This window comes from Siphateles boraxobius, unplaced genomic scaffold, assembly GCF_051911475.1.
Source record: "Siphateles boraxobius isolate OS27281-9 unplaced genomic scaffold, OSU_SipBor_1 1, whole genome shotgun sequence".
In the NCBI taxonomy this organism is placed as follows: domain Eukaryota; kingdom Metazoa; phylum Chordata; class Actinopteri; order Cypriniformes; family Leuciscidae; genus Siphateles; species Siphateles boraxobius.
Window position 1 is genome coordinate 14,710,029 of NW_027508699.1, and position 15,969 is coordinate 14,725,997.

At 37.0% G+C, this 15,969-nt stretch overlaps 1 long non-coding RNA gene across 2 annotated transcripts; it reads left to right on the forward strand.

Moving 5' to 3' along the window:
• The first annotated feature begins 4,892 nt into the window (after positions 1-4,892).
• LOC143735573 (uncharacterized) lies at positions 4,893-7,487 on the forward strand. 2 transcript variants are annotated; one of them, XR_013203279.1, is made up of 4 exons: positions 4,893-4,941; positions 5,947-6,048; positions 6,127-6,254; positions 7,402-7,487. It is a non-coding gene; the product is annotated as an uncharacterized LOC143735573 (long non-coding RNA). The 2 variants fall into 2 exon arrangements; XR_013203253.1 differs by lacking the exon at positions 4,893-4,941 and having other exon boundaries at positions 5,739-6,048.
• The last annotated feature ends 8,482 nt before the right edge of the window (positions 7,488-15,969 follow it).

Sequence of the window (15,969 nt, forward strand, 5' to 3'; positions counted from 1 at the left end):
GACTCACACCTACAAAACACAATTGGCCAAATGGATAATTTTCTTCTCAAAAACACATTTTGGTAAATATATACTAACTCTTCATTTCAAAATAGAACACATCTTTCTCTGCACACACTAACTTTACCAAAACACTGGAAATCTGACTCAAAATGAAATTATTCTGTCAAAGCATAACACTTGTTTTCACTTCACAAGGTACATGCAGTCAATCAAAGTACACCCGGTTTCAAAATACTGGCTATTGTTGACATTACAAAAACTTCATAGACTTTTGTGTTTCAGTTTTACAGGTATGTGCATGCAAAACATGCAATCCACCGTTTTTACACTAAATTTCTTGGTTAGGAACTGTATGTCGACATTTACAGTAATGTTCACATTCAAAAGCATTCCAGTAAAAAGCTTATCAGTTTTTTTTTCCTTTACTGTTTACCAGCCTCTCTTAGTGAAAGGCTGTGGTTGATTACATGGTCAATGATAGGGGCACAAATTTCATCACTGACTACTGTTCTTGCAGCCCTTGGAATGCCACCACCACGCATTCTTACACCTCTACCTTGCCCTTTCCTTGGGTCTCTCACTGCAGCTCTCACTGCTCCTCTCACTGCTCCTCTCACTGCACCTCTCACTGCACCTCTCACTGCACCTCTCTCTGCTCCTCTCACTGCACCTCTCACTGCTCCTCTCACTGCATCTCTCACTGCCCTCTCACTGCACCTCTCACTGCAGCTCTCTCTGCACCTCTCACTGCATCTCTCACTGCCCTCTCACTACACATCTCACTGCACCTCTCACTGCTCCTCTCACTGCATCTCTCTCTGCACCTCTCACTGCACCTCTCACTGCACCTCTCACTGCAGCTCGCACTGCTCCTCTCACTGCACCTCTCACTGCACCTCTCTCTGCACCTCTCACTGCACCTCTCACTGCACCTCTCACTGCCCTCTCACTGCACCTCTCACTGTACCTCTCACTGCACCTCTCTCTGCACCTCTCACTGCTCCTCTCACTGCACCTCTCACTGCCCTCTCACTGCACCTCTCACTGTACCTCTCTCTGCACCTCTCACTGCATCTCTCACTGCCCTCTCACTACACATCTCACTGCACCTCTCACTGCACCTCTCACTGCTCCTCTCACTGCATCTCTCTCTGCACCTCTCACTGCACCTCTCACTGCACCTCTCACTGCACCTCTCACTGCACCTCTCACTGCAGCTCGCACTGCTCCTCTCACTGCACCTCTCACTGCACCTCTCTCTGCACCTCTCACTGCACCTCTCACTGCCCTCTCACTGCACCTCTCACTGCTCCTCTCACTGCACCTCTCACTGCCCTCTCACTGCACCTCTCACTGTACCTCTCACTGCACCTCTCTCTGCACCTCTCACTGCACCTCTCTCTGCACCTCTCACTGCACCTCTCTCTGCATCTCTCACTGCACCTCTCTCTGCTCCTCTCACTGTATCTCTCACTGCCCTCTCACTGCATCTCTCACTGCATCTCTCACTGCACCTCTCACTGCAGCTCTCTCTGCACCTCTCACTGCATCTCTCACTGCACCTCTCACTGCACCTCTCACTGCATCTCTCACTGCATCTCTCACTGCAGCTCTCACTGCATCTCTCACTGCACCTCTCACTGCACCTCTCACTGCACCTCTCTCTGCATCTCTCACTGCACCTCTTTCTGCTCCTCTCACTGTATCTCTCACTGCCCTCTCACTGCATCTCTCACTGCATCTCTCACTGCACCTCTCACTGCAGCTCTCTCTGCACCTCTCACTGCATCTCTCACTGCACCTCTCACTGCACCTCTCACTGCATCTCTCACTGCATCTCTCACTGCAGCTCTCACTGCATCTCTCACTGCACCTCTCACTGCATCTCTCACTGCATCTCTCACTGCATCTCTCACTGCACCTCTCACTGCAGCTCTCTCTGCACCTCTCACTGCATCTCTCACTGCACCTCTCACTGCACCTCTCACTGCATCTCTCACTGCATCTCTCACTGCAGCTCTCACTGCATCTCTCACTGCACCTCTCACTGCAGCTCTCACTGCATCTCTCACTGCACCTCTCACTGCACCTCTCACTGCACCTCTCACTGCATCTCTCACTGCCCTCTCACTGCACCTCTCTCTGCAGCTCTCACTGCACCTCTCTCTGCACCTCTCACTGCACCTCTCACTGCAGCTCTCTCTGCACCTCTCACTGGGCCCCTTGCTCTTACTCTTCCTCGTCCAGACATTACAGTGTTTTTCTTTTTCTGTTTCCAAAAACATCACTCCTCAAAGTCCTCCTTTTACTGTATAAGTGTCAATGTAATAGAAAAAAATAACCCCTGCCACTGAGTCTAAGCCAGACTGGAATCAGCTATGGTTGGCCCAATTCACCCAACATAAATCAGCTATGTGTCAATTATTCAATTGTTTGTTTATTATCAGCTAGGATATATTGTTTTTGAACTGATATCATTGCAGAAGCAGAGGTTTTTATACTGTATCTAAGGTTTGGAATATTGTTTTTGCTATTGTGGGATGGTGTGTGTTAACATTTGTAAATACTACAAAAATAATCCCTAATTTTGTTGGGAGGTATAGCTTGTCTGTTAAGAAAATGTAAGCATTGTGGAAATGTGTTCACTGACTGCATATTGTCTGAAAACGACATGAAATGTGTGAATGGTATGGCCACAAAAGACCGATGCTGTGCTAATTGTGTTTAGAGTTTTGAAAATGTGACAACTGGTTGGACAAACGCTTGTTAGCGATTGAAAAAAACTGTAATAATGCAAAAATGTGTACACTTCAAATCAAAATAATTTTTTTTTAGAAACCTTGACAAAAAGTAATATTTGAGAATTTCTAAAAAAATACTTTCAAATAATCTTAAAAGTAAGTAATTTTATCCAAAAACTACTTGAGAATTCACAAGTCTCATCCTAGAGAGCTATACAGGCATCTAATGGTAACACCATGAAATTGCATGTTTTATTTATTAACAGATGGCGCTAATCTGACTTCAAAAATTGCATTTATATAGATCTGAAATACTGTCTTAATTTAAAAAAAAAAAACGAAAAAATTGAAAAAAATGTGTTGTATTATTTTCCATGGCAAAACTGAACCATATTTTTTGCAAAAATATGAATGAGTACCATCAAATTCTCTCAAAATAAAAAAATCGAAAATATTATTAAACAAAGAAATATATCATATTGGTTTTATTGGGTTATTGGGTTCATTTTCAGGTGTCCGGTCACCTTTGACCGCGAAGATAACAAGTGCTACTCCCAAATGAGGAAGCACCTTAATATATTACATTGATGTTTGGAATATGGAAGTATGGCTCAACACGAAAGTAATATATCAAACTTTTGAACAAAGTTCACCATCAAGGATTGCGACATGGCTGGGAGATTACAGAACTTCTCCAATTCCAGGTTTATGTGTGGAGGCTAATGAACTCCTATTAGAGAAGACGTCTCAAATATCCCTACAATTCATAACAAAAAGTGATTTTGTAACCCTAACCCAAGTTCACATCTGTATGAGAAAATATTCAAACTCTTGGATTACGGATAACTGTGTCTCGGGTTTGTTAGCGTCTGTGGAGTCAGTGTGCGTGAATCAGCTTCCCAGCTCCCGAGCTCGGGATTCAGCATATAGTGTACACAGTAAAATCGCCAGTGTAAAAATTCCAGTGTTAAAAGTTATAAATTCCTAAAGAGTTAAATTAACAATCTACAATGTTAAAAAGTACTCCTCTTCAGTGTAATTACAGGGTGCTACGTAGTGTAATTTTATTTTTACACTGAAAGTGCAAAAAACCGCGCCGAATTATATTGACTCCGCCCCTCGATGACTGCTGCTGCTGCCTCGCAAGACGACAACGCCATTTTATCTTCATGCGACCGAGACGGTAGGTTGAATTGCTTTTCTCTTTCTAAAATTAAATAGTAAATGCATTTATTAACATTTTTAGTAAACTATGGTGGTGAACACATTTAGAAATGAGTAATTGCGCGTTTTTGTATGGATTAAGGAAGCTCGTCAAGTTCATGAGATGCAGAGATGTACAGAAGAAAAAAGTAGAAAACATTTCTCATTCCGATTTAATTCAAACTTTTAAAATACATTTGTTGGAATGTGCTTACAATTTGTTATGTATATATATTTAGCTTCTTTCATTTTGGTTTGTTGACAGCCTTCATGAAAGTAAGCATTCCCGCCTCCAGTCTCGCCGAGGCCTGGGTTTACGACGAGCCTGGCACTGAAGCTGATGAGGAGGTCTGAAGCAGCACTATTTGGGCTTTTTTTCTGCGCAGATGAGAGAATTCTTAAAATGGTAATACATTTTATATATTTGTTTTGTGTGTATAAAAGTAGCTGTGTTATACATTAAAACGTTAACCATTCCGTTTTCGTGACGCATGCGCATTATTAACGCAGTCAATGTTTAACGTTAAGTGTGAATGACATAACTTAATCTCTATGTTACTTGTTCTTAGCAGCACTGAATATCATGTCGTCATATCTGCGTCAAGACACAAACTTCCTACCATCAAGTTTTTTTTTTTATGACAGTTAAATTCAAACATTGTAAAAGTGAGCTAATCTATAAATCCGTCTGTCTTCCAGTTCAGTTTACAGGTATTTGCGTGAGCACTGGCAGAGCATACAGGTACTTTAGCTTGAAATCAGTCTTTATCAATTCATACTGCATGTTATTATAAATGATGTACTAACTATTTATCTGTCTGTATTTTATTAATATGAATCTGTATTTTCTGTTCACATTATAAATAACATTAACAAATTATGGGTCAAATAAATTCTAAACAACATGTCTTTAAATCGAATGAAGGAAACTCCTCTTATGAGATTGCAACAGAAGTGAAGAAAGCAACAGAATGCTTAAGATTAATCCATAATTGTGAGTATCATTAGCCTATATTTTATTCTATGTGCAGTACAAATTTTAATACATGACAAATGAACATGAAAAATCTAAACCTAACTGGGCAACCACACAATGCCTTTGTTCAGACCTGGAATTTACATGTGTCGTTGGTGATTGATTTGTCTTGATTGTCAAAATGGCATAGTGATTGATGTGTCATCATGAATTGTGTAAATTCAAGATATTAAACTGCAAAAAGTTAAAGGGTTAGTTGACCCAAAAGTGTAAAATTGTCTTTTCTCACCCTCATGTCATTCCAAACCCGGAAAGACTTTCGTTCATCTTCGAAACTCAAATGAATGTATTTTAAATCTGAGTGACTTCTGTCCCTCCATTGACAGTCCACGCAACTACCATTTTGACGCTTCAAAAAGGTCATAAATGGTTCATAAAACTAACCTATATGAATTGAGCGGTTTAGTCCAATTTTTCTGAAGAGACTCGATCGCTTTGTGATAAATAGATTGAATTTAGACTTTTATTCACATATAAACATTAATCAAAAAACATAAACAGAAGAAAAATTAAATTTGGACTAAACTGCTTGGTTCATATGGATTAGTTTTAAGATGTCTTTATGAACTTTTAAAAGCGTCAAAGTGGTAGTTGCGTAGCTGTCAGTGGAGGGACAGAAAGCTCTCAGATTTCATCAAAAAGATCTTCATTTGTGTTTCAAAGACAAAAGAAAGTCTTGCGGGTTTGGAACGACATGAGGGTGAGTAAATTACAGAATTAAAATTTTTGGGTGAACTAACCCTCTATTAAAAGAATGTGGCCTAGACCTCATCAGAACAATCGAATCTCAATGCGTCTTGGGGGCGTTTACACCTGTACTTCGAGTTGTTCACTTGTGCGTCACCCAAGATGAATGTTAATGCCAGGTGTGAACGGCACTACTCTGCCCGGCACTGAGAGAGATTGGGTTGTCATTATGCTATGTAACTGTTGATGTTTTTTTGTTTTTTGATTTTTGGTTAGAAGACCTCAACTAAGTTCCTGGAAAGGCTTCTCCCAAGAGCTTCAAGGACCTGATTGACTCTGCAGAATCTGTTGTGAAAGATGATGAAACTGATGATTCAGGTTAGACTATAATTCAGAATAAGATTATCTATATGCGCACATGCATTTTTTGCTGAAGTTGTCACATCTGTAATTTAGAATGGGGAAGCGATCTTGCATCAATTTGTCTCCTCCTTGATTTGATTCCACCATCACCACAAGGCTGCAAGAGACCTGGAAAGATGTGCTCATATCAAGCTGAAAAACACCTGGTTGTCTTCAAAAAGGTAAATTTGGGCATTTCTGTCACTATTTACATTACATTTATTCATTTAGCAGACGCTTTTATCCAAAGCGACTTACAAATGAGAACAATACAGAAGCAGTTAAACTAACAGTAGGACATAGAGGGAATGCATTAACGTCACTTTCCCGCCGGAACACGCCCCCTCAGCCGGACTGAGTGGCAGAAGAGCAGCTGCGTGACTGGATTTAATAGGGGAAACTGCGAAAACGCAAGTAAAACAAACGATTATCAGTTTAAACTAAAGATTGGACTCAATATAGTGTTCCTTACAACTTACTAAAGATCCAGTGAGCCATGGATATTGACATGCAGCCAGGAATCGTGTTTCCTGACATTTATATGTGCCTGATTTCGACACCAGGGAAATACATACAGCAAATTTGCCTGTGAATGCTTTATATAAATACAAAATAGGCAGGTCTAAATCCAGGTGATCACTTATATCAATGTTATATATATCATCATATCGTCTAGACTTAAAACTTGTGTAGTTTTTTTGTCAGTGTTTATTTAAAAATGTCAAATTATACAGAATATACAGTGGTAAATATTTGATTGATGAGTTGTCACTGCAATATATAACAATACAATATATAGAGAATGATTTTACCACTAAATCCAGCATATTGACACAAAAAGGATAACTGCAAATCCACCTTTCGCTGCCTGGAGTCCAGTTGTTTCTATGAATTGCAGCGATCTATTTGCTTCTCTGTTCTGTAGCTTTAGGTAGTCTGTAAAAATATACCTCATATTTCTTGTCAAATCTAGTTGTACAGTCAGTCTCAAAGCTCTTTCCCGTTTTAGACGCGTTTTGTGTGTTTTTCCGCAGCATTCACACTGAAAACCAATGCTGCCGCTCAGTCTTTCTGCCACTCAGTGAGCGGAACAGCAGTGACTTCCGCTTACTGTGACGTCATGCGCATTCCCTCTATACGTAAGTGCTATAACCCCTCTCATTTTAATTTTAGTGCAGTTTTTTTTTATTTTTTTTTATATATAATAGAAGAGAAGAGAATTTATTGTCTGCCTCAAAATATTGCCATTTGGGTTGACTGTATTGTGGAAAACTATAAAGACGGCCAATTGGAGAGCTGACTTTGATTTGTTATTTTTGTCTTTGGCAGAGACCAGCATACAAAAACACCTTGATTGCATTGAACCGACCACACAGCATACCTGCTCGCTGCCGGTGGCAATAAACTCAAATACTACTACTGCATTCATGGATGGTACACAACTGTCGACAAGTAGTTTTCTGCAATCTTGTTCAAATCTACCTGTCATATTTGTTCATGTCTTGGCAAATTAGATGATGTTATGCTTTTTTAATTTATTTTTATTTTTTTGCTTTTTCTTTGCAACTCCTCATGAATGTGATAATTTGACCTTTTCACATCTGGCATATGTTTTAAAGGAGCCACTTTGCCCATTTGTTGAATAAACTTTGGATTTGTACATCTGTCTGAAGACTCTTGATTTTATGTCTGATCTTGTACATTAACACTATAATAATGTAAATTGTTTTTGCACTGAACAGAATACTTTATAAATGACACTTATAGTGTAATCCAATGGATTTAAATCAACACCAGGGGTGTTAAAACCCCATGGTGTAAAAATTGTAAGTGTAACACTTGACACTCGCAGTGTAATTTTTCTACACTGTACGGTGCTATATTAACACTGTAAATTCAACACTACGAACAGTGTACTTTTTACTCTAGATAGAGTGGGACCATATATGATCCGGAGTAGTGTTAAAATTAACACTTTAAGTGTTAATTTGACACTGCGTTTTTTACTGTGTATGAAACATGACACTGGTAAGGACCTGCCTCATTCTGATTAGGACAGTGATTACTCAATTTCCGGTGACATGGCTATGTTCAACTTTAACATTGTAGAACGTCACCACTGGTATCAACAACAGGCAGGAACTATATATTTTTGATTCTATTTTTTTTTATGTTGTTTAAACACATTGTTCTGTTACATATCCTTACAACTCTTAAGTCAAGCTAGATGTGTTCAATACCTAGCTATGCGTTTACTGACATATAATAAAAAAACGGTTTGTCTTTTCAAATCTTCTATCATGTGCATTTTTTGCGTTTTTATTTCTTTGTTACTTTTGTATATAGCTTTGTTTTTTTTCTTACTGGGACTGACTGTTAATACCTCTCGAACACTGTAAATAAACAGTGTGTGTGTGTATGCAAACCCAAATTCGCCTGACAGCGGGCCTGGGAAGACCCGTTGTCTCACAATCAAGCAATTCATTTGCAGACTTTCTATGGAATGCCCGTATGAGTAGTGTGCCCTTGCTGCAGTGCCCTTCAAAGGCATTTGCTTCTTACCCTCTGTCATTAGGACAAAGGAGAAACCTGTTTAAACCAGTTTTGTCTTCTCTTTTTTACAAAAGTCAGGGCCCTCATAAATGCACATCATTGCTTCTAGTACTGCAAAATTTAACCAAAAGCTGTATCTGTATCTTATCAGCTGTAAAATAATATACACTAAGAGCAAACCTGAGATTGGCTTGTTATTAATGGTTTGATTTCAGAAAAGGAAAAGCAAAAAACAAATTCTATTTAAAGAAATCTAATCTTCTCAATCTTTCTCTGCAGAGGTTTTAAATGTGGCTGCTGATAAAGATCACCCAGGACAGACTGTGGAGGAAATTTGATTTGAACCGATTGTGGTGAAGACTTTAGTTATGTTATTTATATAGGAATAGTAACTTACACATCAAAATGTGTACACACACATCATAATACAGCCCTCTCTAGACACACCCCTGTATGTGACATCAGCTGTAAATGAAAGCCATTTGATTGGAAGAACAAATTAAAAAATTGTTATGGAAAATTATGAAGACAGTATAGATGATTACAAATAGTGAAGACAATATGAATGCAAAGCCCTGAATTTAGCACATTTAAAGACTCTATAGAGGTTACAAATTTTCAAGCCACATACAATATGATCACTTTATGCAAACAACAACAAAAAAAGCAAGAGGAATTAGTAGTATTTCCTAGGCCTTGATCTGCAGTATAATTAACATGTGTTCATATTGATTACTAGAATTGATTTTACCCTAACCTTAAAAAGTACAAGGGGTTGCATACACTATATGTCCTCCATGCAATAATTTCTCTGGGATTATTGGTCACTCACACATAATTAATTGAGCATTGATCATTTCAAGTTAATAGAACATATGCAGAACCATTTCCTTCCTCTGAGATGTATGGAGTTAGAATTGTTGCATTATTCCAAATAAAATGATTGAAATCTATAAATAAATGTAATGAGTTTCCCAAAATGTAATCAAATTCACAAATAAGTAGATTAAGATCCAAAAATAAATGTAAATAGTCTCACAAAAATGAATACAATTAACAAATAAATGAAATAAGATTAGCAAATAATAATAATAATAATAAAAAAATACTCACAAATGTGTTTTATGTCACAAACACAACTCTGTCAGGCATTCATTTATGAATCGCTTTCTGTGCATTTAACTACTAGACATAAACCCCTGCCACAAAACCACCATGTCACCAGTCCACAGCAGACAGGTCACATCATCTGTGATTTCAAAGAGGACACTGCGTTCGGCCCTCTCAACCTGGCAAAAAATAAAAATAAAATAAATAATAAATTCCGTCTGCAATGTCCTGGAGAAGGTCTTGTGAATTCCACGAACTGTAATGAATTATTAATGAAATAAATATCCAACAAAAGGACAAGAAAAAGACAAATGACTCTTGGCATGAGTAGCAAGGAAATGAATATAGTCTCAAGGCTAAGTATAGACAAAGGCAAGATATATCAGTGAAATAGCAGGACAGCCTCATAGTAAGGCACCGCCGTTCTCCACATATTTCAGCCGCTGAGAAAAGTGCATAAGCACGTCATTACTGATGCTATGCTGACTGTGGGCAGTAGGTGTTGTAACACGGGGTAAGTTGTAACACCGTCAGTCAGAACAGAGCTTTGGTGATGTCATCAATATCATAGACTGGCAAAGCTTTTTTGAGCTCACATGAGAAGTGGCATGTGACTGTGAGCAACATTGTACACTTTGTTTATATATATATATATATATATATATATATATATATATATATATATAATATTTATGAATATTAGTTTTTGCCTAGCAATCATTGAATTGTAGATATAATTATTTGACTTGCATTTTCTAAAGTAGCTATTTCTCTAGTTTAATTTGATGATTTGCATTCATGCTAACTTCAAACCCACATGGTAAAACAGTTAGCAAAGTTATGACTGTTAGGGGTGGGGATAGTTGTAACAGTTCATTAAAATGTTACAACCAACCCCTTATGATAATTATATATCACATCCCCTATTAAGGCAAAATCATGAGTTTTTTGTTGTGCATTGAGGAATTTATATAGTAGGCTAAATATATTTCCATCATAGTTTATGTGCATGTCTTCTTATCAGACAAAAACATTATCCACCTCAATTGAGCATATGTTTTTTTTGTGTGCACATTTTTAGAATTTATGCACATCTCTGCGTTTCCATCCAGCGTTTTTATGTGACATCCCAAAATTCACATAAAATTGGTGGATGGCAACATAGCTATGAGTGAACTGTTGTGTGACAGGAATACAGCGCACACACACGAACAAATACACACAGCAATTGTTTTTGAGGTAAATTTAAAGTCCTTAAAGAAATACAATACAATGTTTCTTGTTACTTTTAAATTGCTGACTTTATTCAAAACTGATTATTCTTTGTTCTTCAATAACAATCTTGCATAAATTTAGATTGTGTGGATCTTAATTCAGCAAATTAGCTCTTGTTACATCTTTCCCCAGCCTGTGTTATAACTCACCCGAGTAGTAAGGTATAAAGTAGTAGGTATGTAACAACGGAACTCTTTGTGTTTGACATCAACTCACATAATCTGTGATTGTGTTGTACATGTCCAAGTGAATTATTTTTATGTTTATATTATATTTTATATTTATTATATTATATGGCTACCATGTATCACATTTTGAGAGATAGCACAAACAACCATTGAGTTACTGGTGCTCAAACAAAAGGTGTAACTTTTAATCCCCGGTCTCCTCAGTAGCTACGTTCTGATGAAAACAAATTTAATAAAGAGTGTGGGAAGTTCATCTGAATAAGAATTCGGAGCAGTCTTGTTATAGAACATGGTGTGATGAAATATGGGTTTGTAAATATAAAAACATCACCGTGCCCTAATGCAACATCTGAAAAATGCCTCACAAAAATAAATAAATAAATAATAAAAACCCTTAAAACAAGAATATGCGGGGGACATTAGAGAAGAAACAAAGAGTATTAGTCAAAAAAGGCTTATCTGTTTCTTTTCACCCCTAAGGCCATTGTGACAGGCTCAAAGGCAGCTAGTTATAAATGAGCTGCCTGTCATCTGTAAATAGAGATGTAAATAGAAAGAGAGACATGTTATGATGTTATGATGAAGATCTTGTTGTAATGAGGGGAGCGATTGCTTTCTGACTGATGTCTGTCAGAATGGAGTTGAAAAATGCAATCAGCAGATGAAATTTTTTTTTTTTATTCTAATAAGAAGTGAGATGGTGCTTGACAGTGCTAAATTTTCCCTCTCTCTCTTTGTCTAAATACCAGGATGCCATCAACTAGGTACTTGTTGAAAACTCTTAAAGCACACGTTTATTTAATTTGTTAATTTGTTCACTAACTAAATATACACAGTTAAACAAACATTTATTCAGACACCTTCAACATTTTCACATTATCACAGTTTATTCGCCTTAGTTTAGAAAAACGGTAATAAAATATGACAAGAACTCAGAGTTGAACAGTTGAAAATCGTTGATATTTCACTGGTTTTGGCCATCCTTCTGTTAGACTGTCTCACAAATGAATTAGGCTGAATAGCTGTCAGCTGTTAAATTTTAGTACACAATTAGATAATACCAATTTAGGTCTAGCAATTAAAGAAAAAAACACTTAAGCACTTTCTTTACCTTTACTTAACATATGTGCATTCACCCTTAACTACATGATGAAGCCATGACATAGACTCTATCTATCTATCTATCTATCTATCTATCTATCTATCTATCTATCTATCTATCTATCTATCTATCTATCTATCTATCTATCTATCTATCTATCTATCTATCTATCTATCTAAACTTTTCCACGAAATTGAATTAAATTTTTCCAACTAAATCTAATTTGTTTGAAATTATTTGTTGTAATCTTGTTGTATGAACTTAAATGAATTTATGCAAAACTACAAAAAAAATTGTGTCATTCCTACTAGATTAGGTTTTGTCAAGTTAACTAGATTAAATTTTTGTCCTGCCTAAAATCGCCAACATTATAATTTTAGCTAATTTGACTCTACAGTTACTTCCAATGATAGAAGCTACTTGCATTCAATTTAACTTTTTACTTAGTAATGTTAGATATGACTTAGGCATGTCTGATAGTGAGGTTTAATGCTTATGTGGAGTACTAAGTGCCCACATCCTAAACACAGTCGACACTCTTCTGCATAATGGTAACCACAAAATTCAAAAACACTACAGAAAGTCTTCTAAGTTTCTAACATAACTGAACATTAAATAGTAACATTAACTAACAACATCTTTCCATTTACTGAAAAACACATAAAATAAAACTTTAATCCCTAAATTTACCCTCCTAATGCAGTTCCTTACAAAGCATGCTGGGAACTATACAGATCCACTGCCCAGTTAGTTGTAAACAAAAATGATTCATGTAGTTTTTACACAAATTAAGTAAACTTCAGTTTTAAATATATTAGGTTTATTGAATTACAAGTTTAATTCACAATTAAATTAAGTTGTGCCAAAATATTAAACATTCGTGTTACTTTTGCTTATTTTAATTCATTTAATTTAACAAGAGGCAAATTTTATTTTTTTGAGTGATACACTGAGAAACACAATTTAATCGACACATTATGCCAATTGTAAACAATTTCCTTCATATGCACTACTTAGGTGAGAAAAAGCATTAGTGTTTGGCAGGAAATGCTAAGAGGAGAACCAGCTGTTGAGTGTGACAGGCAGAAAGCACACAACGACGCACGCGCACACACACGTTTTCATGTTTTACGGGGAAATTCCATAGACAAAATGACGTTTATACTGTACAAACTGAATATTCTATCCCCTACCCATTACAGAAATGTTTCTGCGTTTTTACATTTTCTAATTCATATCATCACTTATGATTTTGTATGATTTTCTAGCTGTTAGCTGTCTTAAACACAAACTCACGCTCACGCACACACACACACACACACACACACACACACACACACACACACACACACACACACACACACACACACACACACACACACACACACACACACACACACACACACACACACACACACACACACACACACACACACACACACACACACACACACACACACACACACACACACACACACACACACACAAACACACACACACACACACACCTTGAGTCTGCCCTTCCAATCTACTCAGAACTGGCCCCAAAACGGCACATCAAAGGCAGGTGAAAGTGACAAACATCCATCAATACACAGCCAGAGAATATGAAGGCTTGGCCTCCAGGGGAGTCACACCACAGAGCAGAAATCCATTCTCACCATATGCCCACGTGCCCCAGTGGATCTCCTGCAGGAAAAGCAGGATATGAAATTGAGGTCTGGAATGGTTTTGCTGGATCCCTTTAACGCAGATGTGCAAGTCTCACAAGATTCTATTTTTATCCTGTCATTTTTCATGGAAAATACACCATCTATTCTAAACAGACAGATTATATTTAGCCCAAAGTAGGGAAGGTAATTCTTCGCCTAGAAGTAGAAAATGCAAATCTGCAGGAATAATGTCAAACATATTCTATAATTAAAATCAAAACCTTTTATTCCTTTCAGACTTTATGTATATTAGCTGCAGATTGTAGCAAAACCACAAATGAAAGTATTGTGTTTGGATCTAAGTTCACTTTATGTACACCAGTTTTATTTGAGATACTATTAAAGTTATATCTGTGTAGTTGTTTTTTAAATTTGTTTTTTAAATTTCAGTTTAAATTATTTTAGTACATTAAGGCCAGGTTTTACAGAAGGGCTTAGATTAAGCCAGGATTAATCTTTAGTTCAATTAGGAGATTTAGCTTTTAATAAACATATCTTAGAAAATACAAAGGCACTGACATATTTTAAGATGTCAGTGCAATGCTTTCAGTTAAAACAGCTAAAAGATGCATTTTAGTCTGGGATTAGCTTAAGCCTTGTCTGTGAAACCAGAGGTAAGTTAAACTAAATGAAAAGGAGAGATGTTGAATTTGATGAAACTAGATGGACAAGTTTAAGTTTTATAAATTTTATTTCAGTTCAAATTGACTTTATTTCAAATATAATGAAAATATATATATATATATATATATATATATATATATATATTTTTTTTTTTTTTTTATTTATTTTTTTTTTTTTAATGATTTTATTCAAAGGTCTATGGCCAAAGCAATTAGATGAAAAGCCTGCAACCTTTCACCAAAAAAGCACAACGGCTAACGCAGGAAAGGACAGCAGAGGCCGTTTTTTATGAATGGATGTCAATGGAGAAGAGGCTTTACTACACTGAATTAACCGCTTTTGTGAGGAAACATTGTCATTTAAGTATCAACAGCCTGTTCGCTAATCTTCAACGTGTTACGCTAAACAATACTTTTGTTGGGAACGATATGTAGATTTTAATATGATAAAAAGGTTACTTTTAAGAAAAGGCAGAGTAGGGAATGTCGCGACAGGTAGACTAATTTGTAGCATTACCATATGGCCCTATTTAATAGTAATATTGAGTGGTATAGTATGGCCTATTGTCTAAAGAAAGTAAAAATACAGATGTTTTCTTTCTTTGGCTTTTCAGGTTTTATCAGTTATGATAAGACTGAAACTGTAATGACTATTATAACTGCATGTATGCTAGGCTGAGGTGCCTCACGTGATCCAAGTTAGCCGCACCGCTTTCTCCAATGGTAAGAGATACATGTACAGACCCTCTCATCTCCCTATAATGAGACAATCTCAGGTATGGCTTTAAAATAATGCCATAAGGTTGCAGTATGTAAGGTTGCCAGCTGGCAGTTGAAATGGTTACTGGTGATTACTGGTACACTTGACAGGTGATCTGACCAATCATAATCCACCATTTTGTCCGACAAAGCAGTCAGGAGAGTTAGAAGATTATTGTTGGAGGATTTTAACTTGAAAAACGAAGTGTACTGACGTCTTTCCGCGGTTAAAATAACATTACTTCTTGTTCATTCATATTTATTTGATGCTATAAATGAACTAGAATGAAGAGATGATCAGTTCATGTGCAGCTTTGCAGATCTGTCAGACACATTAAAGAGCCACAAAACGGTATTTATTGTTTAAATTTCTTTAAAAAATGACCAAATTTGAAAGTTGAGACTTTGTTTCATATCAAAAGTAACCTGGTCTGTCCTGTCTGTCAGCGCGTTGTCAGTGTCCTCTGCTCCGCATTGTATTTTTCATTGTGTGAGAACATGGTGTGTGGCGTGAGAGCGGCGTGGCTTGTCGGACATAGCAACAGTAACTAAAGGGGGCGGGTCTTTGCAAACGG